At 47.6% G+C, this 23648-nt stretch overlaps 1 protein-coding gene across 6 annotated transcripts in view; it reads right to left on the bottom strand.

Annotated features, from left to right (window-relative positions):
• SLC7A1 (solute carrier family 7 member 1) overlaps positions 1-21450 on the bottom strand; it is a 65132-nt gene extending 43682 nt beyond the window's left edge. The window contains exons 1-2 of one of the 6 annotated variants that reach the window (XM_053672901.1): positions 21263-21450; positions 20482-21052 (exon numbers count right to left, since the gene is read on the bottom strand). The gene's annotated coding sequence lies outside the window, so the exon portion shown is untranslated. Of the gene's footprint in view, positions 1-7136; positions 7239-7446; positions 7535-16952; positions 17034-20481; positions 21053-21262 lie in introns of those variants that run through there. The other 5 variants (XM_053672900.1, XM_053672899.1, XM_053672902.1 and 2 more) reach the window with 5 other exon arrangements.
• Positions 21451-23648: the final 2198 nt, after the last annotated feature.

Genomic DNA, 23648 nt, shown 5'->3' with positions numbered 1-23648 from the left:
TAAATGAGAAGGCTGAAGCCTCCGAGAATCTCAATGGTCTCTCTTGCTCTAAGTGGCTGATGTGGCCTCTTCCCAAAGCCCTTTCCCTGGTCCAGTTCCCCCTCAGGATCCGCCTCTGTGGCTGACCAGGCCCGACCATGGACACGGCAAGTCGTCCAGCTAGTTTATCCAGACACCCCAGTCACATCACACAAATGCAGTTAAATGAGATAACAGGGCAGAGGTTTTCTGACATAGCTCGGAAGCTCCCTCTTCTCACCTACCTCTGCCCTGAACTTGGCACAGAAAAGAATGCCAGGGCTCCTGGCACGTGTGTGGGAAGGCCAGGCCACTTGCAGCAAGCTACAATATTGATTCCGCTGAACTGAGTACACACTGAATGAAAACATTTCACATCTGCTCACTGATCTGATGCGGAATTGGGGGACTTGCCTGCTCCTGGCTGTGCGATCTCAGGCAAGTCACCTGGCTTCTCTGTGTCAATCTCACCATCTGGAAACAGGTGCTGTCACTCACCTCGCCTCCCCTCACTCCATCCCTGCTTGTCCCATTTGTGAAGATCAGGTAAGGCAAGAGAGAGGCTAAAATCTCAGGTAAAATGAATTCAAAAATATGGTGGGCAAGTTAACTTAACTTTTTTGAGCTTCCTTTCCTCCCCTCTGCAAGATGAGGATAATAACAGCAACAGCCAGTTCCGAGTTTGGGGAGGTGCGGACGAATGAGTATACACAGCCCTCTAACGAGCACCCGGCACACAGCCAGTGCTACATGCTTGCTATTATTATTGGTATTAATTTCTTAATCTATAAGAAATCTAATGAAATGCTGTGGAGATTAAGCAGGTACTCTAAATAATAACTAGATTATTATATAATGAAACTCTGTAACTGACAAAGGACTATACAAATATACAGCTTAAAAAATAAAAATAAGCTCATTGTTTGATTTATTTCCATATGTGCTAATTCAGATGGCAGATGATATGAAGGCAATTGCCTAGAAATGTTTAAATTGACATAAAACTATTAAAATATAAATATAATGAATATATAGAAATAATACAATTAATAATGACTGAGTTTTTAACCATGGTTTGTGTGTGTGTGTGTATGTGAATATTTGACTATTGAAGTTTCTATAGAACTAACAACCAAAGTCCTCTGTGGGGGAGGTGGCAGGGGGTGGTGGCAACCACAGATGTCCTGGATCACAGCTGTCATTTTGGCACTGGGAACTGCTCACTGATGTGCCTCCTTTAAAAAGACAGCCACGCGCCGCAGGCTGTGGGTCACCCCTCTGGATGATGCCATCCCACCCAGAGGCCCCGGCATCCATTTGACTCTCCATCCCCAACATGGAAGTTTTTAACTTGCATTTCACAATGAAATGCTTTGCTTTACCTGTTCTACCACAAGGGCAGCTCCTCCCACCCATTCTACTCTAACTTCAATGGAAAAAGACTGCCCAGCTGTCTGGACACTCACAAAGCCCTGTTATTTATTTTGCTAAAGTGTGTATACATGGAATAAAAATGTTTGTTTTCCATGTCCCACTTTCTGTCTCTAAAGACAAATGATTAAAGAAGAATTTCAAGGGCACTTCTTTCCGCTCATCCCCTCCAACCCAGCCACACTAAGCAGCCTCACTTCCTGCCTTTCAACTTGCATTTCAGTCCACGAATCATCCACTCTTCTTTGTTGATCTTTCTGTGTGTAATGTTGCTTCAAAACCGTTCTTCAAAGGAAAGGTCAGAGTGAGACGTCACCTGCAAACAGGCTATAGGGCCTGCAGCCCAGAGGGCACCAGCTCCCAGAACTGAGGCCACCTGTGGAGGGTATGGCACAGTCACCAAAGGTAGGTGGGAAGGGCACCAAGCTGGACCCCCCTGGCCTATCACTAATGACACCCCCACCCAGAGAAGCCCAATCTACTGGGGCCCCCAGGCCGTCAGGGACAGAGAGCCAGGATCCTTCATACAAGAGCCGTGTACCAAGTGTCCACTGTACACACATGCTAGGAACTGCAGGTGACAGGAATAGCTGTGTGGTCCCTGTCCTGCCATGGCTTACAGTTAACAGGGGAGAAAGGACATATATCCAGAAAAGAACAGATATAAAAACACACACACAGGGGCGAAACAACACAAACAACAACAAAAAAGGACACATCCAAAAGCATGGGACTTCAGAAAGATAGAGGGTTGGGAGGCTGTAAGAAAAAGAGTCTGGCCAACGAGGTGAACTATTTCAGAGACAATGGGGTGAGTACAGATGACAGACTGCAAGATTGCTTAACTTAAAAAAGGGGGGGGACAACTGTGAGCAGTTTTAGTGTCATAGTAAGAGCTTGCTTTTCAGGGGGATAAGGGTAGGTGGGAAGACACTGGCACCCCCCCTAGCTGGCTTCATCACAGGGGAATGGGGTTGTCAGCCCGCGGCTCGCACCTGCCCAGTGCCAGCAGGGAACCCCACGGAGCCACGCCCCCAGGAGCAAGCATGTGGGTGACTCGGTGCTGGCAGCTGCACGCACCCAACCTGTATCTGCTGAATGAATGAAAATAGGAATGAATGCTGTACTTCCTGGGGAGCTTTGCTTAGAAATTTGAAATCTCCCATAACTATACGACAGTCTGGCTTACATCTTGGCATTCCATGGAACCTACCCCAGTTGTGAAGGCCGTCTGCCCTTGCACCAGTTTGCCGGCTGGTTACCTTTAGCGGGAATCTCCCGGGTCTGTGTGGGCCTCTGCCAAACACGTGAACAAAAACACCTGCCATCCCTCCCAATGAAGCACATGGTCCGATTCACAGACAGAGAGCTGAGGAGAAAGGCTACCGCTCCTCAAAATGACGTGATGTCACTGCAGACACATTTTTCTCTACCCCTTTGTGTAACAGCTGCAACTGTTCTTTAGTTACAGGAGCACTTAATCAAACAAACATCTAAGAACAACATGACTTTCTTATTTATACATAAAAGTATTATTCGACTCAGCACCAACTTCCCTTGATCTGTGCTGGAAGAAATCCCAGGGACATCTTATCAAAACAATAAACTTCAAAAAAGATGACCACCTATATTTTCAAAAATACAACACTGTATCCTGCCTCCGACTTAGGATAAATCCCCGGTATATTTTGAATTTTTATAAAGAAAACTTGATTTGCTTTGCCACTGCCAACTCTCCATTCTGCTAAAAGGCCCCAAACTTAGAATCTACAAACAGATCAAGGGTGGCCAAAGTAAAAGCTGTCTCAAGCTTTTGGATGTACTATATGCACAAATTAAACCAAAGGTGTTTCCTGCCAATGCCTGAAAAGTTTTAATTCCAAATGGAGTCCATATTCTTAGTACTAATTTTCTCAAACTTGGCCCAAAGGAATGTATCTCTGTCCTCAGGTGGGGACACTGGTGCCAGTTCTGGTCACCTGCCATGGCCTTGCAACTCCCAGGGAAGGACCTATCCACCCATGATTCCCCCTTCAAACTGGAGATGCACTCCCTATTATTAATGATACCTGGAGAGGCCCACCAGGCATCATTAATGCTCAGGGCTGCTTAATGCTGCCGTGAGTGAGGGCATACACTCAGCACTGGCAGCTGAGAAACTGGATGCTTCCTGTTGGCAGAAAGGGCCGCACGACTACCTCCAATGAGATGGACCAATTCACCAAGAGAGGGAATGACTAAGGCAATTAACATGGCCTTAAAATTGGGGTCCCTAGCATCATATCATGTTTTCCTGGGGTCCCCAATTCTCCCACTCTCTAAAGGCTGACACCAATGATACTAATTTCAGATCAAACTTATATTTCATGGAGCTGCAGAATGTCAGGCTTGGAAAAAGCTGGGGGTGAGATCTCAGAGGTTCCGAGTGGGGGGACAGGGGATGGAAGGGGACACCCCAGGGAGAGCACGGGAAGCTCCAAAAATTCAGCTCCAAGTGGGGCTCCAAGTTCAGACGAGAGGGCTGTGTCTATCCTGAGGCTGCAAGTCACTTTACATTGTCCACGGAAATGCCAAGAACATAAATAATATCTTGGTCAGACGTGGTCTGCTCTGGCCGAGAATCCTGTCTTTGGAGAAGCTCACAAAGCAACCTTTGTGGGCAGACATGTTCCACACAGCATTTCTAGAAGATAAACCCAAACACCCCTGGCTCCCACGTGCTATCAATCAGGATATTCTTTGCTCCCTCTCATTGTCAGCTGGTCACCAGCTGTGGAAAGCACTATTTGTTTTTTATTTATTCTAAAACATTTGAAAGTCCAGATGAGGAACATGAGTGGTTCAACCCGCCATAACCTGTAAGAGTCTTAAACCGTGGTCATTTCTCTTCCTCTTGGTATTGCCAGACTGGAAAGCCCCCGGCCTTCCAGTCACCCCTTGTATCAACTCGCCACCACCCCCAAACAAAAGCAAAGGTTTCCTTGGGACTGGCAGACCAGAAAGTTCCCTCTTCTGTAACACAACCCTTATCGGATTTCTGTGCACAGAGCAGATATTTAAGACATCTGAACTTCAGCTGCACAATTGAAGTCTTTTTTGCAAATTTGACTATTTGCCATCCTTTGTCCTCCTTTGAACCTTCCATGAACTCAATACAAGGGTGTGCTATTATCATACACGCGCATCCGCATATCTAAATAAAAAGGCTCTGCCATCAGGGGATCAGGTCCAATAAAGCGCATCTACAGGGCTTGGGCAGAATGCCCTTAAGGGGGTCCTTGAAACTGAGACCCAGGAAAGCTGCCACCCTCCAAGTCCAGGCTGGGCTCACGCAGAACACAGAACTGCAACAATCCTTCAACACCCCCCTGAGAAGGGTTCCTGGTCTCAGCCCATCAAAAGCAGTGAACTTCACAGAGTCACATTTGCCCTTAGGTCTGCATGCATACCTGGTGGCAGGCAAGACCCTTCCCCGTCTCACACATTGAACCTCACCTTTGTCATTGTGCCACTAGGCAGGCAGAAGTACGTGTTTCAGAGGAGGCAGGGAGAAGCAGAGGCAGGACCACCAAAGGATTTTCTAAAAGAAATGTTTCTGGCAAAAGACAGCTCTTTCTAGGAACACTGCTACAGAAGGGCTTCACTCTAAATTCCAGTTTGGGGCCCCCAAAGCAAGGCCAGCTTCCTTGTCCTTTGGTGGGACCTGTGTGTACTTTGATGAGTATGGCTGGCTGATCCTTTTGAAAAATAACCTCTCTCAAGTTTCTTCCCTGGTGAGATAGTTTGGGACTGAAACTTGTCAGGGCCTATCCCGATTTTCCAAAACCTCAGCAGGAGTTACCCCACCCAACAGGACACTGCCATCAAGGGTCTGTTGACAGCCACTGGCTGCCCCTGGGGGGAAGGCCTTGCCCCATCTGTGGGTAAGCACCCATGAGGTTGCATCAGACCATGAAAGACTCGGTCCAAGAGTGCTCACTCTTCCCAGAGAGGTCCTAGGAAAAGAGGTACTTTCCAGGTACTGGAAAGAGGTACTTGCCAGAAAGGTTCTCTTCTGACCAGCATGGCTCTTCCAGAATATTCCAAGGATGGGGCACAGCTCTGGTGGACCATCCGGACTCTTGGTCCAGGGACTTTCCTTTTTGTAGTAGTCTTGCTCAACACTTCTGGACCAATCCAGGCAACGTGACACTTCTCAGTCAAAATCTTTGTCATTACCCTAACACCAGGCCCTCTGTTTTTACTCTGGGAGATTGCTGCTGCACCCCACTTGATGTCCATTTTTATAGTGTGGACACCAAACCAAACAGCACATTTAGTGGACACAAAATCGTAGTAAGTCACCAATTTACTACTTAGGGCTGGAAAACCCAAAGGAAGTATCCTAATGCAAGTCCAAAAGCAAAAACCATGACCCTGAGTACTCGGACTGGCACAGGACCACATTAGTGAGCTTGTGCCTGGGCTGGTGGCACGGAGGACTCCGGACTCCCAGACCACCTGACTGACTAGGAGGCAAGCTTGGAAACACTCAAAGAGGAGGATGGGTGGGGTCCAAGGACAACCTCGGGGCCAGGCAGCAGGAGACAGAGGGCTCCAGGCTCTGTGCACCTTTCATCAAGCTGTGCCCACCCCACTTGGCTTCCCAGGACATCCATGATACATCCCTACTCTGCAGGCTGCCCCGTGCCCACTCAGATAACCCGTGGACACACTCGGAGGGGTTCCTGCACAGGACAGCACAGTCTTCTCCTTTATGGGCTTTTCATACCTTCAAATGTGTCTAATTTCCTCACTTAGCTGTTCTGCTGAACTATCAAGACACGTTCCCGTAGCTGACAGATTTTCCTCTCTGTCAAGGTGAGTGTTATCAACAGCATGATTATTCACAGGCTCAACTGCAAAGTTTCACCCCTGCAACATGCTGCTCATCTTAACACCCACTGAGACAGATCTATTATGTGCGAATTTCTAGACTGAAAAGCGCAAACATGATTATAACTGGTCCCTGCATCCAAAGACCTACCAGCTTGTCTCCATTCCAGTCTTGCTTCCTGATCCTTTACAAAAGGGATCACAAGTCCCAAATTTTGGAGAACAATGTCAATGATGTTTGTATGTCACTTAACGGAAAGTCTTCTTATGAGTATATGAATGAATGAACCAGACAACCCAGCAAAAATAAAAACCACGTACAACTGAATATAGTAACACTCCATTCCTATTACTTCCCCCCCCTTCTTCCCCCTGTGAGAAGACACAAGAATTACATGTAGATTAAGGCATTTCAGGGGATTTGTCGACATTTTCAGAGCATCTGCAGTAAAGCACTTGGGGACACAGGACCACCGTCTGCTTTACTGCCTCCTCTCTTACCTTAAATTTCCCAAAGCAATATATGTACACTGGGGACAAAGCTTTGAAGTGAATGACAGTCAAACGCAGCCAAGTTCTTTCCTGACCATTCAAAGGCAGGTCTCTCCCACTGGCCGAGTCCATTGTTTCTGGGACCCACGTGGGCCTGCCCTTTAACCTTCAGCCATCCATCCCTAAAATTTCCCCATAACCCGGTGTCAGCAAACTGTAAGCAGGCTTCGACATCGGAATGTCCACCCAAACGTGGCATCCTGCTAGGTGGCATCCTGGTTTGAAGCCTTCTTTTTGCACAGGAGACCCTGGAACCTCACCTCTTGCTCCGGCTCTGGCACTGCCACCCGCTGTCCCCCCGTGATTAGAAAGCTCCTGACATCGGCCTCTTCCATTCAAATTTCCCAAGGGAGGGCGAGCAGCAGCCTCTCCTGAGCCTGGTCGCCCTCTCAGCCTTCTGGAGGAATGACTCAGAGTGGTAACTCACACCTACTCCTCCGCCAGCGAGAACAGCACAGACAGACAAGTGCAACCTCAGGAATGGGACTTTTCCGCCTCCCTTGGCAGGATGTCCCTGAAGGCCGAAGTTTAACCTCTTAGTCACCAATCCTAATTAAAGCTGGTACTTACTGAACACCCACGGTGACGCAGGCAAAGCGCCTAAGACACAGAGCTCCAGGCCGTCCCGCACACAGACCTCGTGAGATGGGAGGGTGCTGGTCATCCACTCAGGAATCCGAAACCACAGCTGAGGTACTTCCTGCATCTCTGCTTATGTTGCTCCCTCACTGTCCTTGCTGCAGGGTCGGGTTGGGGGGCTCCAGTATCACTTCTCTCCACTGGTAGGAAACCCCCTTCTGCAGTCTAACTTACACTTCCTACCAGAAGGCAGCTGCAAACACATAACAGGCTGCTCAGAAATGAACCCACCAGTGGGTCCCACGACCCTTCCATCCCAAGGGTGCCAAAGCCTTCACCTGCTTCATTTCTGTTGAAAAGAACCTTCAGCATCTATTCTAGACCAGGCACTGCTCAGGTAGAGGAGCCACACGGAGGCGTAGCCTGGGCGCTGCCTGCAGGGGCATGCAGTCCCTCAGGTGGCCGTTCCCATGGGCGGCTCGGTCTTCCTCCTTCATGCCAGGTTCTGGCAGTTTTATAGATGCATACTGCCCCAAGGGCTCTGGGCCCCACCCAGGCCCACTGAGTCAGCTCTGGGGTCCCAGGAGGCCCCTGGGGTACCTATGTGCGAGTCCTGGCCTGGGTTGTTTGATGGCATTTGAAGTGTGACTTCAGGATTGGAAGGCTCTGTTACATTATGTACATTACTGAACTGCTAGACTCACTGAAGTTTATTCTTTCCTCTATCCTTAATGCCTTTTTCTATTGCCATGTCTCTCCAATTCATGTATTATACATGCCTACTTGCATGCATTTTAGATACTGATAGAGCTACAGTAATAGTGAAGGGGCAAATCACAAAAGCTGCTGAAGAAGCGCACTATACAGTGGTCCTGGTTTGTGTGCTACATTTCCAGAAACAAAATACAACATGGTTAGTCCTGTCCCTGAGTTTACATTTCTTAAATTGGTGTACAGTATGCATGTGTAGGCGCAGGCCTTTCCTGAGGTCCCGACCCAGCAGGTATGTTGCCCTCAGGCCACGGAATTTTCAAGGAGTTTTTCCCATGCCCAGACAAGTAGTAAAGCCCTGGTAGCTCCAGAGAGTCTAACGGCAGGATAATTCCAGAAGAAGGGAAGAAGACTACAATTTCTGAGTCATCTACTCATTTAAGTCTGGGGCAGGGCTGCTTAAGTGTAGAGGGAATGTCTCTCTTCCTCTCCCCTGGCTCCCAGGGCCTCTCCAGGGCAAGTGGTATTTTCTTACTACCCAGTCATACACCTGGTAAGAAAAAGACCCCTGCTGGGCCTTTTGGGGGCCAGCTGGGGTGTGAGAGCCAGGCAACTAGGATGTTCCACATACATCTCCCGCCAACTCCAAGGCTCTCCAGGGCGATTCAGCAGGAACTCCCTTGCAGATCCTCAAGGCAGGATGTTAACAGGCAGCCACAGCTACAGGAAAGTGCCCCGAATGTGTATACAGTGTGGGAGTACGTTCCAGCCTCAGCCTCCAAGTCCAGGCACGGACCTCACTCAACAGCCCAAGGAAGCTACATGTGCTCACTTGCCAGACCACAGACCCGAGTCTTCCAGTGACTAGGCCTGAATCCTAGTGCAAATCACCATGGATAATTTTCCCAAATTCTGATTGTATCAAACTCAGTCTAGGGAAACAGTCTTCCCAGTTCGGTATGGATTACGCAAAAAAATTAAGGAATGTTCTTGCCTAATGTCTCCCAAGATTGCTGGTTAGAAAGAAAGACATGTCTTCCAACCAAAGCTTTAAAAAAAAATACCTAGCTGCTAAAAATGTGAGGTTATAGGTTTATGGGTGATGTGTTATATAATGGCAAAGACAGATTATCCCTTATTTCACAGAACATTAACCTAAACAACAGTATAAAATCAAATTCTGGAGGAATCTTCTCAAATACTAACCATGGTGGTGATATTTGTATCTTAGAGATAAATCTTTAAGAGACTGTAAATTAAGTACTCTGAAGTCTTTTTCAGATTGTATTTATTGATTTGAGAGAGAGAGAGACATACAGACAAACATCGATTTGTTGTTCTACTTACTTATGCATTTATCGGTTTCTTCTTGTATGCGTCCTGACCAGGGATCAAACCTGCAACCTTGGAGTATTGGAACAATGCTCTAACCAACTGAGCTACCTGGCCAGGGCAATACTCTGAACTCTTACAATAAACTTATTTTTATTGAGAAGTATAGTAAATAAACAAAACTTACAAGAGACAAGGGAAGCGATTCGTACTCTGTTTCAGTAAAGGAGGCACTTGATCTGATTCCAATTGTTACGTCCATATGCTCTTGTTCTGTAGAATCAACTCCCTTTGTTTACAATTATTTTAAGAATTAGACACACAAAATTGCTAAAGCATATTTGTTTTCTAAGCAAAACAAAAAAGCCATTCAAATGTGTCTTAAGTCATTTAAAATTTATGTAAAATCTATCCAACCTTTCAAAGAGAACTATTTAATGTATAGTTGCTATTGCTAATAGTAAGTTTTAAATATTCTCTACAACTTGAATCAGTCAAGACTTTAGAGTCCACAAATGTTTATTTCTGAGTACTTTTTCACCCTTTTCTTCCCACAAACCCTTGACTCTGAAAGAGAAGGCTCATCTTTCAGATAGGTTCTCCCCCAAATAAAGTAAAAGAAACTAAAAAAAAAAGTCAGTTTTGAAATTAACAAGCAGTGGGCCCATCTCTGAAAAACCACACACAGACTGCACAGGCCCCCTTCACATCCCCAGTGTGGGAGGTGACTCGCATGGGTGTCCCCTGAACCACCCTGGACGCCTCACAAAGGACAATTAATGGCCACCTCAGTCAGATACCCTCAAGCCACCACAAAAAGAAATCTACACCCTCCTAAGAACCTTTGTCCAAATTGGTCTGGACAGGGAATTATCCCCACCCCTCGTGCAGCCAGCCTGGCCTCCAGGACAGCACAGTGGGGGCAGGTGGGGAAGCAGGCCAGGCTGCTCCCGCCCCGCAGAGCTTGCAAACCGGAGTGGCCCGCAGGGCTTTTGTAACTGAATGGAAAAGAATCAAAAACTCTCACTTTAATCTTTATAGAAATATGAATGTTCCCCGTGTGTGTGCTTAACTGGAGTCAATCTATTTGCTATTGAAGATTTTGACCAAAGAAGCATGAAGGCCACCACCCTGGGGAAACCCAAGTGGAGATGCCCTGCACACAACCCGAAGCGAGGCTTCTCGAAGGCTGGGCTTCTAGCACCCGTGCTGACAGAGGGCAGGCTGCTGCTTGGCTCTGAGCCCTGAGTGCCTGTGTTCTTCTGAAGGAGACACGAAGTGACCTCCCTCACCAGGGACAAGTAAGGCAGCTGGGACACTCATCCCCCCAATATGAAGTCAGAGACCATTGCTGTTTCCAAACCTAAGCCACAGTGCAGGTCAGAATGAGAGGCTGTGTTTGCAGAGAAGTTGATACATTAGAAATGGGGACAAGTTCTAGCCAGTATCCAGGTAGTACTGATGCCCAAAGAGGAGAAATCCCAGGCAAGTCAGGCAAAATTTTCTCACAAAAGAACAGGACAAGCTGGTCCAATGGTACATGAGCCGCAGAGTTCGTGAGAAGTTGCCTTTTCACCCCATCTGTGAAACCACCCACCGACCAACCCAACTTCTTAACAGTGTGACACTGGTTTCAACAGACCAGATCATTCCTATAACAGAAATGTCAGAGTTGCTCATTCATGGAACGATTTGCACAAAACACAAAATGGCGGTACCCATTTGTCTCAAGAAACAAAATAAACCACAAAGTGAGACACCAGGGCAGCATTACAATGGAAATTTTAAATAGCTCCTGGTTCTTTCCACCTGCCCAAACGTTACTAAGCTGAAAGACAGTCCTTTTTCAAAATATCCTTTTATTCTGCCGATGAAGAAAATATTCTTTCAGCAAACATGTGTCAAGTGTTAATTCAGGCATCACATACACAGCAGGGAACAAAGTACAGTCTATTTTAACAGTGTTTTCTTTCTGTGCAAATACATATATCTCATTAAGATAACACTCAGTATGAAAAATTCCATCCAGATAGTTTTCACTTTTAACAATAAAGCTTTTCCTATAAGATCAACTGTCCCTGGAAAATGCCATTTTATTGATGACCAAATGTTCCATAAAGAATGGTATCATAATTTCCCAAAAGACCTTCCTAAATGCTTACCACCAGATAAAAACACAAAAGAGAGACACAGTTAAATATAACATGTTACACCTAGATTTAGGATCCCCCCCAAAAATTGAAACAGGAAAACAAACTCACACCGGGCAGTGTGCACCAACGCAGACACCTCTCCCTGCACCACCGTGTAAGGCCTAATTTCTGAGTCTCCCTCATTTTATAGGTCCCACTGCCTCTTTGATCTAGGAGAACATTGTCTGCACAGAACAATTTCAATTTCCCTTCTTTTCAGGAAAGGAAATGTTTGCACTTCAAAGGATTCTTTGAAGAGCAGCCCTGCCATCCTGGCCTGACCAGGTTAGGAGCCCCTGACCACAGCAGGGGGTGCAGGGCGGCTGCCCACCCCAGCACTCTCAAGGCTGGCTCTTTCAAGGGGAGGGTCTGGCGCAGGGGAAGAAAAAACAAACACATGGAATGTGCTTGAGGCTTTTGATCTTGACCTTCAGAAGTCCCTTTCCACACACAATATTCATTCCCAGCTCAGGGAAACTGAGGTACAGAAGACAGAAAACAGTGGACGATGCCACGGCAGCCCCTACGAACAAGATCATTCCCCAAACCAGACTCGCTGAGCATCTAAGACCCCTTCCAGACCAGAAAGAAGTGGAGCCGCCCTCAGTTATTGCGGGTGATGACAAAGGGGATGACCTTGATACATGAAAGGCAGAGGAAGAGCCACACTTCAAACACAATTCTGGAACCTTCCCCTGAGAAACTTTTAGCATATATTCACCCACAAAAAACAAAATTCACAACTAAGAATTTCACCTCTTCTTTCTCCACTGGCCCTCTGGTAGGAGGTCAGCAGGGTCAATAAAAGTAGCATTAAATAACCAGGAGATATTTGCCAAGAGCCAACACTATTCCTTCCAACCAGGTCCCCATGCCCATCATGGCCCTCTGCTGAATCTAGAAAGCCAGGGGTACAGAGCAGATAAGAGAGGGCCTGCAACACTTTTTCTCAGCTCTTGAACAAGTCCTAAGTATTTAATAATGACCTCCGCCCTTCCCCACCCGGAGTGGTTCAGTTCGCCTGCTCAGGTTGGCAGCCGCCTGAGTGGTAGGCAGGGGGCAGGGAGGTCGGCTCCAGGTGGGAGCCTGCTCCCTCCTCCCCACCGCCTGGGATTGGCTCTGGGCTGCTGCCTGGGCGTGTGGGTGCAGGTTCCAGGGACCAGGTGACCCTGAGCTGGGGTCTTCCAGCACCTCTCACAAGCCTCCGCCTGGCATGGCACTAACCCTTTGTATTGGAATTGTGAGTGCTTTTCCTTTTTTCCTTCTTTTACTTTTCTGCACTTTCCAAAATTTTTTTTATGATGAGCAGTCTAAGTTTTAGAAACAGTTTTGCTTAGTGAGACAGAAAATTTGACCATAGTTCATTCCTCAGAAAGATCTACTCCCACAAAAAAACAAAACAAAACAAAAATATATATATGGCAGTAAAAAACATTATTTGAACTCAAAGTGGATTATGGATGCTGGGCTAAATAACAACACTGAGTCAATGTTAAATTTCCCAATTTTGGCCCTAGCTAGTGTGGCTCAATGGATTTAGTGCTGGCCTGCAAACCAAAAGGTCGCTGGTTCAATTCCCTGTCAAGGCACATGCCAGGGCTACGGGCCTGGTCCCTGGTTGGGGGTGAGCAGGAAGCAACCAACTGATGTTTCTCTCCCTCTCTTTCTCCCCCTCTCTGTAAAAATAAATAAATAAAATCTCTTTAATTTTTCCTGGTTTTGATAAGGAAAATCAAGTAAGATTTTCTTAGAGAAAATCAAGTAAGATGTTCTTAGAGAGAGACATTCCCAGTGAAGTATGTCTGGGCAAATAAAAATATGTTTTCAACTTACCTTCAAGTGGCTCAAGAAAAAAAAATGCATGTACATGTGCATGTGCAGATAGACTGATCAATTAAGCAACAGAAGGAAAGAAGGAAGGGAGCAAAGTGTGAAAAACTGGTGAATTGAGAAAAAGGTCCATAGGAATTCCTTGTACTACTCTTGCAATTTTTAAGTCTGAAATGTTATCCAAAAGAGAATTGAAAGAGCTCTTCTCCCAAGTGCCTGAGATGACCTCTGAAAATGGTTCATTATTCACCTGACCCAGAAAATCCCACAAAATCATGCAAATCAAGAGGTTCAAATCTTCACGTTCACTTTAAGAACACTCCTGAAACTGCCCAGGCCATCAGGGGTATGTGCATCTGCATGGCCACCAAGTACCTGAAGGATGTCACTTGACAGAAGCAATGTATGCCATTCTGTCATTACAGCGGTGGAGTTGGTAGGGATGCCCAGGCCAAACAGTGGATCTGGACACAGGGTCGGTGGCCCAAAACAGGTGCTGAATTTTTGCTAAAAATGCAGAGAGCAATGCTGAACTGAAGGTTTAGTTGTAGGTTCTGTGGTCATGGAGCATATCCAGGTGAACAAAGTTCCCGAGGCGCAAAGCAGAATTTCCAGAGCTCACAGTGGATTAACCCGCCCACTCGCGAGCTCTCCCTGCCACGCTGCGATGACCCTGCTGAAGAAGAGGATCGTTTCCTAGACCGGAAGAGGAGGCTGCACAGAAGAAGCTATCCCAGAAGAAACTGAAGTAACAAAAACTTAGGGCTCAGGAGCAAATTCACCATAAAATAAATGCTAATGAAATTTTTTTTTAAAAGAAATGAAAACTAAAAGACAAAAGGACAGCACAAAAGGCAGGAAGGGGTGGGGGAGTTTTCCCCACTTATCTGTCAGCACCTGCGCTGCACCTGGGCCTGTTGCGGAGTTACCCCAGGGCACAGATGGCCCAGGTGCCCTGAGGGTGTCAAAGAAGTGCTTTCCAAGGAAGGAGGCACTTCGGCGCCTCACCACACTACAGCAACCGGCAAAAAGGAGGTCCGGGGGCAGGACTACTCCAGCCCCTAAGCCTGAGAAGGATGAAGTACAGCCTGAACGTGAATTTTCCCCATAGACAGAGACCAGTCCCCACAAGACCACCTGCACAGGGCTGTCCCCACATGGAGATGACTGGGTGTAGACAAAAGGAACAGGGCTTACCTGTGCGGGAAGTCCCTCCATTCAGGGCCACCCTGGGGATGTGAATGCCAAGCTACTGACCAAAAAAGGAGGCAGCCCAGCCTCTGTCTCACATGCCAGCCCTGGGTTCTGGCCACCACCCGGCACCGCTGTCCCAGGGACACTAGTGCCCGCTGTACTCAGGGTTCCGCTACTGAGGCTTAGTGAGGAAAGACCTGCATTCAAAGTCACAGTAAGAAATTTGGGCGAACTGAGGGGAAAGCAGGGCATTGTCCAGTGGCAGACCAGCTGAAACACAAGAACCTGGCCCGGCCTCGTGCACCTGGCGTGCAGAACATGGTCCCAAGGAGGCCCGGGCCCCAGGTGAGTCAGAGTCTGACGCCCACAGCCCTACAGCACACTTGGTGGGTGGGACTCAGGCCAAGCCGCCAGGTTCAGCTCCTCTCTCTGCCACTCACCACCTACCTGTGTGGCTCCACTTTCCCATCAGTCAAAACAGCAGCGCCAACCTCTCGGCAGTGGTGAGGATTGAATGGACAGATGTGAAGTGCCAGCACTCAGTGACTCCTAAGTCTGCGCTTGTGATTCTTGATCTCGCCCAGCCCAGGGCACTCCCTCCCTTCCAATTTGTGTACCAGTCTCAGGTTAATGGTCCTGGGCGGGAAATCGGAAGATATGAGAAACAGAACATGTGCACACCAACCTTGCAAGATCAACTCCAGCGTCTTTGTCACAGGTAGGACGAAGGTAACAGAACGGTGTGGAGAAATACCAGTGAGACAAGGTCTTGCTCCCCTCCCTTCTCACTGCTGCTCAGGGGCACCTCCACCCCCCACCCAAAGGCATTAGACGACTGGGCATGACCACCTCCAGGAAGAAGGAATCAAGTGGAAAACAGAGAGCCTGGCTTAGGGCTTTGGTGTTTCAACCCAAAGCCCTCAGGGTAATTTAGACAAAATGGTTGGGGTCCAGGATGACTATGACGAAGGCAGATGCCTCCCAAAAAACACACACTCGTGCACACTTTCCCACACACACGCAGGCAAGAATGGGGACTGTGAGCTCTGTTTGGTGGAGGTTCAAGAGGCCCAACCCACGATGTCTGGATCTGAGACCTAAGGGAACCTATCGCCCACACCCAGGGAAGCACCTGGTTCCAAAGAGAGAGCGGCTTCAAGGTCATGCGAGCAGTCAAAGCCAACTCAGTCCCAGAGTCTGTGGTTCCTCCCCAGTGTTCCCTCCCCCATCGCAGCAAAAAGGCCATGGAATACCCTCCTTGACCCCAACTGTGAAAGGTCATTAGTAAAGAGAGCCCTCCAGGTCTACAGGGGACAATGGTACAGGAACTAGGGCCACATCCACGGATCCTGGACCAGAATCAGCAGACGCAGATGAAGCTCGACGTTCCCACACACCTTGGCACTACTCTGCCCCTACGACACAGACCAGGTCCAAGGAAATGGAACTACATTTTAACCCCTTGGCAGAATGGAACAGCAAGGTAAAGTTGTCATAAAAATGATTTGTCTCCATACCTAAATCATATAACTGAGCTTTCTTTCCAGTATAACAAGCTAACATTTATATCAAGCACTGAGTTGGTGCCAGAAGTTAAGTGTGTTTATCTCATTCAAATCCTCTTACTCCTATAAAGAAAGCACTAGAAGCCAATTATTATGCAAGCAATAAGAAAAAGAACTTCACTGTGGTTCTGGGAGGTATCTTAGAACAGGAACTCATCCCACCAGTGGAGCCCAGCCTGGGACCACCAGGATGGGTGAGCCTTATGCCAGAATCTGTGCTTGTGTCCAGAAATGTCATCCCTACAGCCTGTGTTCCTGTGGCAAACCCTGAGCAATTTTGGGGGGATGGAGTGGGGAGGAGGCACGGCATCTCCCCTGACCCTGCCGTGCGCGGTTCCATGAGTGGCTCAGGATGGCCACACGGAGCAGAGGCTGCCCCCCTGCAGCTGAGACTCCGCACTGATGGTCCCCACAGTGTGGGGCTCGCTGTGCATGGAGCCCACAGGGAGTGCAGGCTGCGTGCCCAAACCAGGGAAATGTGTGTGGTTGTTCTCACAGTCAAGAGCCCATCTGACTGAATCTTACAAAAAAAGGACTACAGTAGGAATATGGAATGTTAAGGAAACAAAATGATCTGTCCCCTCCTTACAGAAAAGGGAAGAAAAAAGCCACCCAGGACCAAGGAAGAGATGAGGTACAGTCCCACTCAGGGAAAGGAGGCTCCTCCTCCTACCTCTGTGCAAGTCCCCCGATCACAGCCTTTAAAGGTCTCTCTCTGAGCTGGACTTCCATTTGCCGTCATCAGAATAGCCGGCTGGCAACAAAAAGAACTTACGTCATGAAAGAAACCTAAATGTATTAATTTAATCCCTTTATTCTTTCACAGCATCCTGTGGACTTCACGTCCAATAGTTTCACTATTGTGAGGCTGAGAGGGAAGGCTTCCCCAATCTGCAGACAGAGCAGGTGTACCAGGCTAGGAAGGCCGCAAGGAGGCAGCCACAACGTCCACGGTTGTGCTGTTCTGAGTGCAGATCCCTCCTGCCCTCAGCTCCTAGAATGGTCCTTGTCCCAGGACAGCTCATCTCAGGTACACGAAGCAGCGAGGGCCTCTTCCCTCATCACAGAGCTCTCACTCCAGGCCTTGAAGCAAATGTACATGTGCTAATAACAATAACCAGAGGAATGGCCAAATGAAGAACAGTGGATGTGGCCAGATCGGTGAGCTTTATGCCAGAATCTATGCTTGTATCCAGAAATGTCATTCCTACAGCCTATGTTCCTGGGATTAACAAATCCTGAGTGACACATGAGGTAAATTCTTCACCCACAACTCGGCCAACACCAGGTGTCTGAAGGAGCACCTTCAGAGCAAAATGAACATATTTAGTTGTCCACCAAATTGTTTAACCAACTTGCTGCTTGACCTTCTAGCAGATTCCCAGGTGGCAAATACACTAACCTTTCCACGATAAATTATACCTCCCTTTGAACTGCAGCAGTATTCTCAAAGCTGCTTTGGAGTAGAGATGGAGGGAGTAGGGTGAAGGCAGGGTGGATTATGGAGAAGAAAGAGTATTCCTATAGTTCACAGGGCTGATAGTCTGCCACTGAAGATACCATCTTCCTTGACTAGAAGACCCTTAAAGCTTCGGGGTAGATGGAACCTTGGCCTAGGATCCAATGCCCTCTTCCTAAGGCCCAAGAAACCCCTGGAAGGTAGAAACCCATCAGGTATGAGGAAGCATAAAAGCCAGGTGAGAAGAAAGATGTCACCAATCTAGGACAGGTGGCTACCAGGCAGTCATGAACTTAGGAAGGGCCCCCAGGAGGGTACATCTCTTTCAGCTCTGTCTCTTGAGTATGTAAATGGCAGTTGGACTTAAATCCTTCCCCACCTGCTCTTTCCTCAACTTCCCCCATCTCACTAATGTGATAACTAGACTCCTCTTGGAATCACAGTGGGCCTCATTCACACCTCACATTGACTGCACTGGCCAATCCTGTTGAGTCTATCTTTGAAATCTAAAGGGGAGAATTCAACCTCCTGACATCTCAACCATGTCCCGGTCCAACCTGCCCTCACCTCTCACCCAAATTACTTAGGGTCACTTTCTCCTGTGTAGAAATAGCCTGGACTAAGGGTTTATTTCAGAATTAGTTACAAGTCTGTAAACTGGTCTTGCCACTTCCATGACTGCCCCTCCCCCTCATCTCTTCTCTGCACGGGGCTGCAAGTCATTACAAGAGCCTCTGATGGTCCTCCACCCTCACTCACAGTAAAAGCAAATTCCTTGTAGCCTGACACCCACAATGGTCCTCACACCACAGTGGCAGATGGCCCCCAGGCCAGAAGAGGCCGCCCACACAGTAAAACATCAGGGTCCCACCACAGGTCCCACTTGGTGTGAGGACCAAGAGCCGGGTAAAATGATGGGCGTCTCAGAAAGTGCTTCTGGCCCAGACAACTCCAGGTTAGAGGAAAATATCTATCTTCGTAACAGAAATATACTTATGCCTGTTCTAAATCTTTATCTGGGATTAATAAACCAATACCTCCAAATATTTAGTTAGTAATGAAAAAAATTAGACACCGTTTGACAATCTGATATGGAGTCACTGTCAGCCATGACATTTATATAAAGGGGCAATATGCTGAAGACTGAGGTAATGGGGTATAACAGAAACAACTTTTGGCCCTGGCTGGTGTGGCTCAGTGGATTGAGCGTGGGCTGGAAACCAAAGGGTTGCTGGTTTGATTCCCAGTCAGAGCACATGCCTGGATTGCAGGCCAAGTCCCCCAGTGGGGACCACATGAGAGGCAACCATACATTGATGTTTCTCTCCCCTTCTCCCTCCCTTCCTCTCTCTCTCTAAAAATAAATAAGTACAATTCTTAAAAAATAAAAGGGACAGAGACAAATGAATACTTAAAAAAAAACAACTTTTGGAGTGACCTAAACCACAAGAGTGGACACGTGGATAAGGTCTCCACATGGACACTAATATGAGAGGGACCACCACCCACTGTGGGCTAGAAGAACTTACAGCTCTGACCATCCCCCACTTGAGCTTGGCTATACCATGGGTCATGCTTGGAGCCCAGGGGAACTTCCACTCCACTAGACATGTGCTGCCACTATAGCTGCCTGGCTTGAGATGGACACCCACCTCCCCGTCCCTGGAGGCTACCAGTAATCTGGACGTTGAGCTCTATCACGGGAAGGTCCCCCTTTCTGCATGTAACCTATGCATAACCCCACTCGCTTATTGGGGAGGTTCCCCATATTAAACCTGGCATCATAGAAAGACACAGTGTGTACGAGTGACTCCTTTCAGGGTTGCTCCCTTGTTCACAACAGGGATCAATTCAGTTACACATAATGCTGGACCCTCCAACATTGTTACATCTTTTTCCAGGCCTTAATAGAAAGAGACTGGAACAATCAATAAAAGATGCATTTAATCCTGTCAAGAAATGGAAACTCCTACCACATGTAACTAGAATTCAAACTCCCAAGGTCTGCAATCTTGTCCTTAAAGCCTTTTTTCCTTCTTCTAAAGTAAATAATTATAATACCTAAGAGTACTCATGTGGCTCAAATCCAGACTCCAGCAAATGAGCACATTTCTGATCTTTATGAAGTCTTGTGCTATTGGTTTAGGCAAACTCCTTTGACATCCTTTAAATTTTATGTATCACAATTAAACATAATCTTCATGTGCTGAACATTTAAAAACTATTTTAATCCATTGTTGCCTTTCTCCCCTAAATTTCTATTCTGATTGTGTGATTTAAATAAGGCCTTTTATATTAAATACAGAGGGTGTATTCATTTAGAAATAATAATTTCCACTAAGACCAGCTAAAGAATCAGTGATATAACTGTACCACAGTTTCTTATTATCCGAACCAAACATAAAAGGCAAGAAACATTAAGGCAAATCATAAATAAAGTATAATTCATATTAAACATAATTAGGAACTCAGCCAAAGGCCAACATACGCAGTACTACTGGGTCAAATTTTTAAGAGCACATTTTTGGGACATACACCTGGGGCTGAAACCCCAACCTTTCCTCTTGTAACTAAATCTGTAAAAAATCCAACTCCAGGTCACTTCCACATGAGAGCTGGTCCTGCTTATACTCCCGGTGTCACATCCACTGAAAACTGCAAAGACCTACAAGCGTGCAGCAGAAGTACCCCAGTAAAACTGCTCGGTGTACGTACAGGACGGGTTCTGGAAAGACTGCCTTACCTACCAGGAAAGGTCCTACTAGGCAGCAAGCACCACGCTGAGAAGACTTGGTCGCCGCTGTGATGACAGAAGAAATTACTTCCACTCCAAACTCATGATGCTTGAAAAACTCTGCCTTTTCGGGCCAAGCCCGGTCCCAAGGAAGCCCACCCAGGCGAGACTTCACAGGAAAAAAAAATGCCCTGGGGCCCTAGGTAAGGGGTGTAGACAGGCCAGGGCACATCAGGGAAATCCAGGGGAGAAGAGAGGTGGGCGCGGCAGCCGGCGTGCGCCGGGCGCTGCGCTATCCCCAGCCGGCCACCTGCCGCGGGACCACTCTGGGGGACGCCGGGCAGCTCGTGACGGCGGCGGATGACACGCCTTGGACCTCGTGGCAGAGGGTACTGTGCTGTGCCCCGCGGCGCGTCCGGGAAGTTCGCCAGGTGGGTGCTCCAACCCACAGACCCCTACCCATAGACCGGAGAGGGTCGCGGCGCCGCGGGTGTCGCGGGTGTCCGCGGCCGGACCGAGGCACCAGGTGGCTCACTATCGATCGCTGGGTGTTGCATCATGCAGCACGCTGCGCCTTATCCTACAAAATGGACTCCGGTGGCGGGAACGCCTCATGGGCACCAACCGCGCATCGCTGGGCTGCCCTACCCTCGCCACCCCGAATATGTCAGCACCCCTGCGTGGGGACCCGAGCCGCCCTCCCACGACTCCACTCCACGAGGTCCCGGGGTTCTACCCAAGGTGACCCGGATCCAGGAGCTGCCCTGGCGTGGCAGGGCCGGACACTCACCGAGCCCGAGGGCGGTGGGATGCAGGCAGGACCGTGGCTGGATGGACCGAAGCCTGGACGGAAGCGCGCGGGGAGTGGAGTAGGGCTGCCGTTACTGGATGCCGGTGGCTCTGCGCGCGTGTGGACAGCATACACCTGCCTGCGCTGACGGAATGAAGGGTGGCTGGCGGGAGCGGAATCCGCGCCTGGTTTTATCAGCCGCCGTTGCGTCACGACCGTGCACCAATGGGAGGCGAGTGGCCAATCAATGTGGGTTTGCCGCTGGGCAGTGCCTATTCACCGGGTTGCTATTTCTCTGTGTCTCGGAGCCGGGGCGGTGGCGGGACTACATCCCAGGGCACAGACCTTGCCAAGCCCACTGACACTGGTTTTCCTCTTCTAATAGGAAGGCACTTCAATGCTTTCTTAAAAATTATTATACATCTTCGTTTCTTTTATTACTATGCCCTTGCTTTTGGTAGAGAACAGCCCTGGCCCATTGTCAGGAAAGGCCCCAAAGCCTCCATCTGCTGGCGCTCCTGGGAGGTGGACTAGCACACCTGGCCAAGGGGCTAGTCAAGGAGCTTCCTTCCAGACGCACTCTCCCAGATATTTTCCACTCCCACCCTACGCAACTCACCAGCCACCTCTTTGTTGTCTCTCTCTGCTCCAATAAACCAAGCAAGGACCATTATCTATAGAGATCCAGTAATCTGTGACAGGAGAGATGAGCTGTCCAGATTCATCCTGCCAGCCTCCTGACTTTGTAGAAAAACTAAAAACCCATTTGTCCATGTCCATGGTCAGTACATCCTTTCCACACCTTCTACCTATCCAAGTCCTTGGTCAAAAATGGGGACTCATTGTCAGCCACCACACATGACACCCTCTTATAATCACACTAGCAACTTATACAGCATATGATCCCATGTGCTATCTTGGGAAACGGTTTTAATGAAAGGAAAAAAGGGGCTAATATTTGTAAAGCACATTGAACTGTACACTGGCTTGGAACTCATTGTAATAAGCAACTATATATGCCTTGTGTCAAAATAATAGTTTCAATTGTGCAGTGGTGAAATGATGCTTCCAAATGACACTGAGAAGGCCTACCTTGCTGGGGCTTTTCCTGAACCCCACGCAGCCTCCCTCACCTACGGGTGCTGCCATCAAAGGATGTCCCCTCCTCATCCAGTTCAACCCAAGGACCGGTTCCTTTGCTTTTGGCACCAGATCTGGGTTTCATTCTGACCCCTACCACCTCATTCATTGTGAGGTCTTCTGCAACCCACTTTACCGGTGCTTGGAACTCATAAACCTCATTAAAATTTTTTAAATTCTATTTTACTGAATATGCTATTACAGTTATATCACTTTTCCCTTTTTACACCCCTCCATGCAGCACCGCCCACTCCCTCAGGCAATCCCCACACCATTATTCATGCCCATAGGTCATGTGTATAAGTTCTTTGGCTACTCCATTTCCTACACTGTACTTTACATCCTCAGGGCTATTCTGTAACTATTTATTTATACTTCTTAATCCCCTCACCTCTTCACCCATTCCCCTACACCCTCTCTTATCTGGCAACCATCAAAATGTTCTTCATATCCATGATTCTGCCTCTCTTTTTGTTTGCTTAGTTTGGTTTTTTTTTTAGATTAAATTGTTGATAGATATGTCTTTATTGCTATTTTATTGTTCACAGTTTTGATCTTATTCTTTTTCATAAGTTCCTGCAACATTTATATAATAATCATTTGGTGATAATGAACTCCTTTAGTTTTTTCTTGTCTGGAAAGCTCTTTCTGCCCTTCCACTCTAAATGATACCTTTGTTGAGTAGAGAAATCTTGGCTGTAGATTCCTGCTTTTTGTGACTTTGAATATTTCTTGGCAATCCCTTCTGGCCTACTAAGTTTCTTTTCAGAAATTAGCTGACTATCTTATGGAGATGCACCTGTAGGTAAGTAACTGCTTTTCTCTTTCTGCTTTTAAGATTCTCTCTTCATCTTTAACTTTTGACATTTTAATGATGATGTGTCTTGGAGTGGGCTTTCTTGTATCCATTTTGTTTGGGACCCTCTGTGTTTCCTGAACTTCTACGTCTATGTCCTTTCATTATTTTTTCAAATAGTTTTCCAATTTCTTGCTCTCTCTCTTCTCCTTTTGGCATGCCTATGATGTGACTGTTGGAATGCTTGTCTTCTTACCATTCTGATAGTTTTTTGCTTCTATGTGTTCCAAATCATTGATTTGATTCTCTGCTTCATTAACAGCAGTCCTTGCAGCTGGCAGGCCTGGGTAAATCCTCCCACTGACCTGCCAACAGCAATCAAGGCTCAACTATAAGAGGAGAGTGTACTCAGCCCACACGAAGGACACAGCCTGAGTACCCAATTTGGGT

This window comes from Artibeus jamaicensis, unplaced genomic scaffold (genome assembly GCF_021234435.1).
Source record: "Artibeus jamaicensis isolate MK-2021 breed Jamaican fruit bat unplaced genomic scaffold, CSHL_Jam_final contig_793, whole genome shotgun sequence".
NCBI lineage: Eukaryota > Metazoa > Chordata > Mammalia > Chiroptera > Phyllostomidae > Artibeus > Artibeus jamaicensis.
The sequence above is the reverse complement of the archived record's forward strand: the minus strand, read 5'-3'. Positions and strand labels throughout refer to the sequence as shown.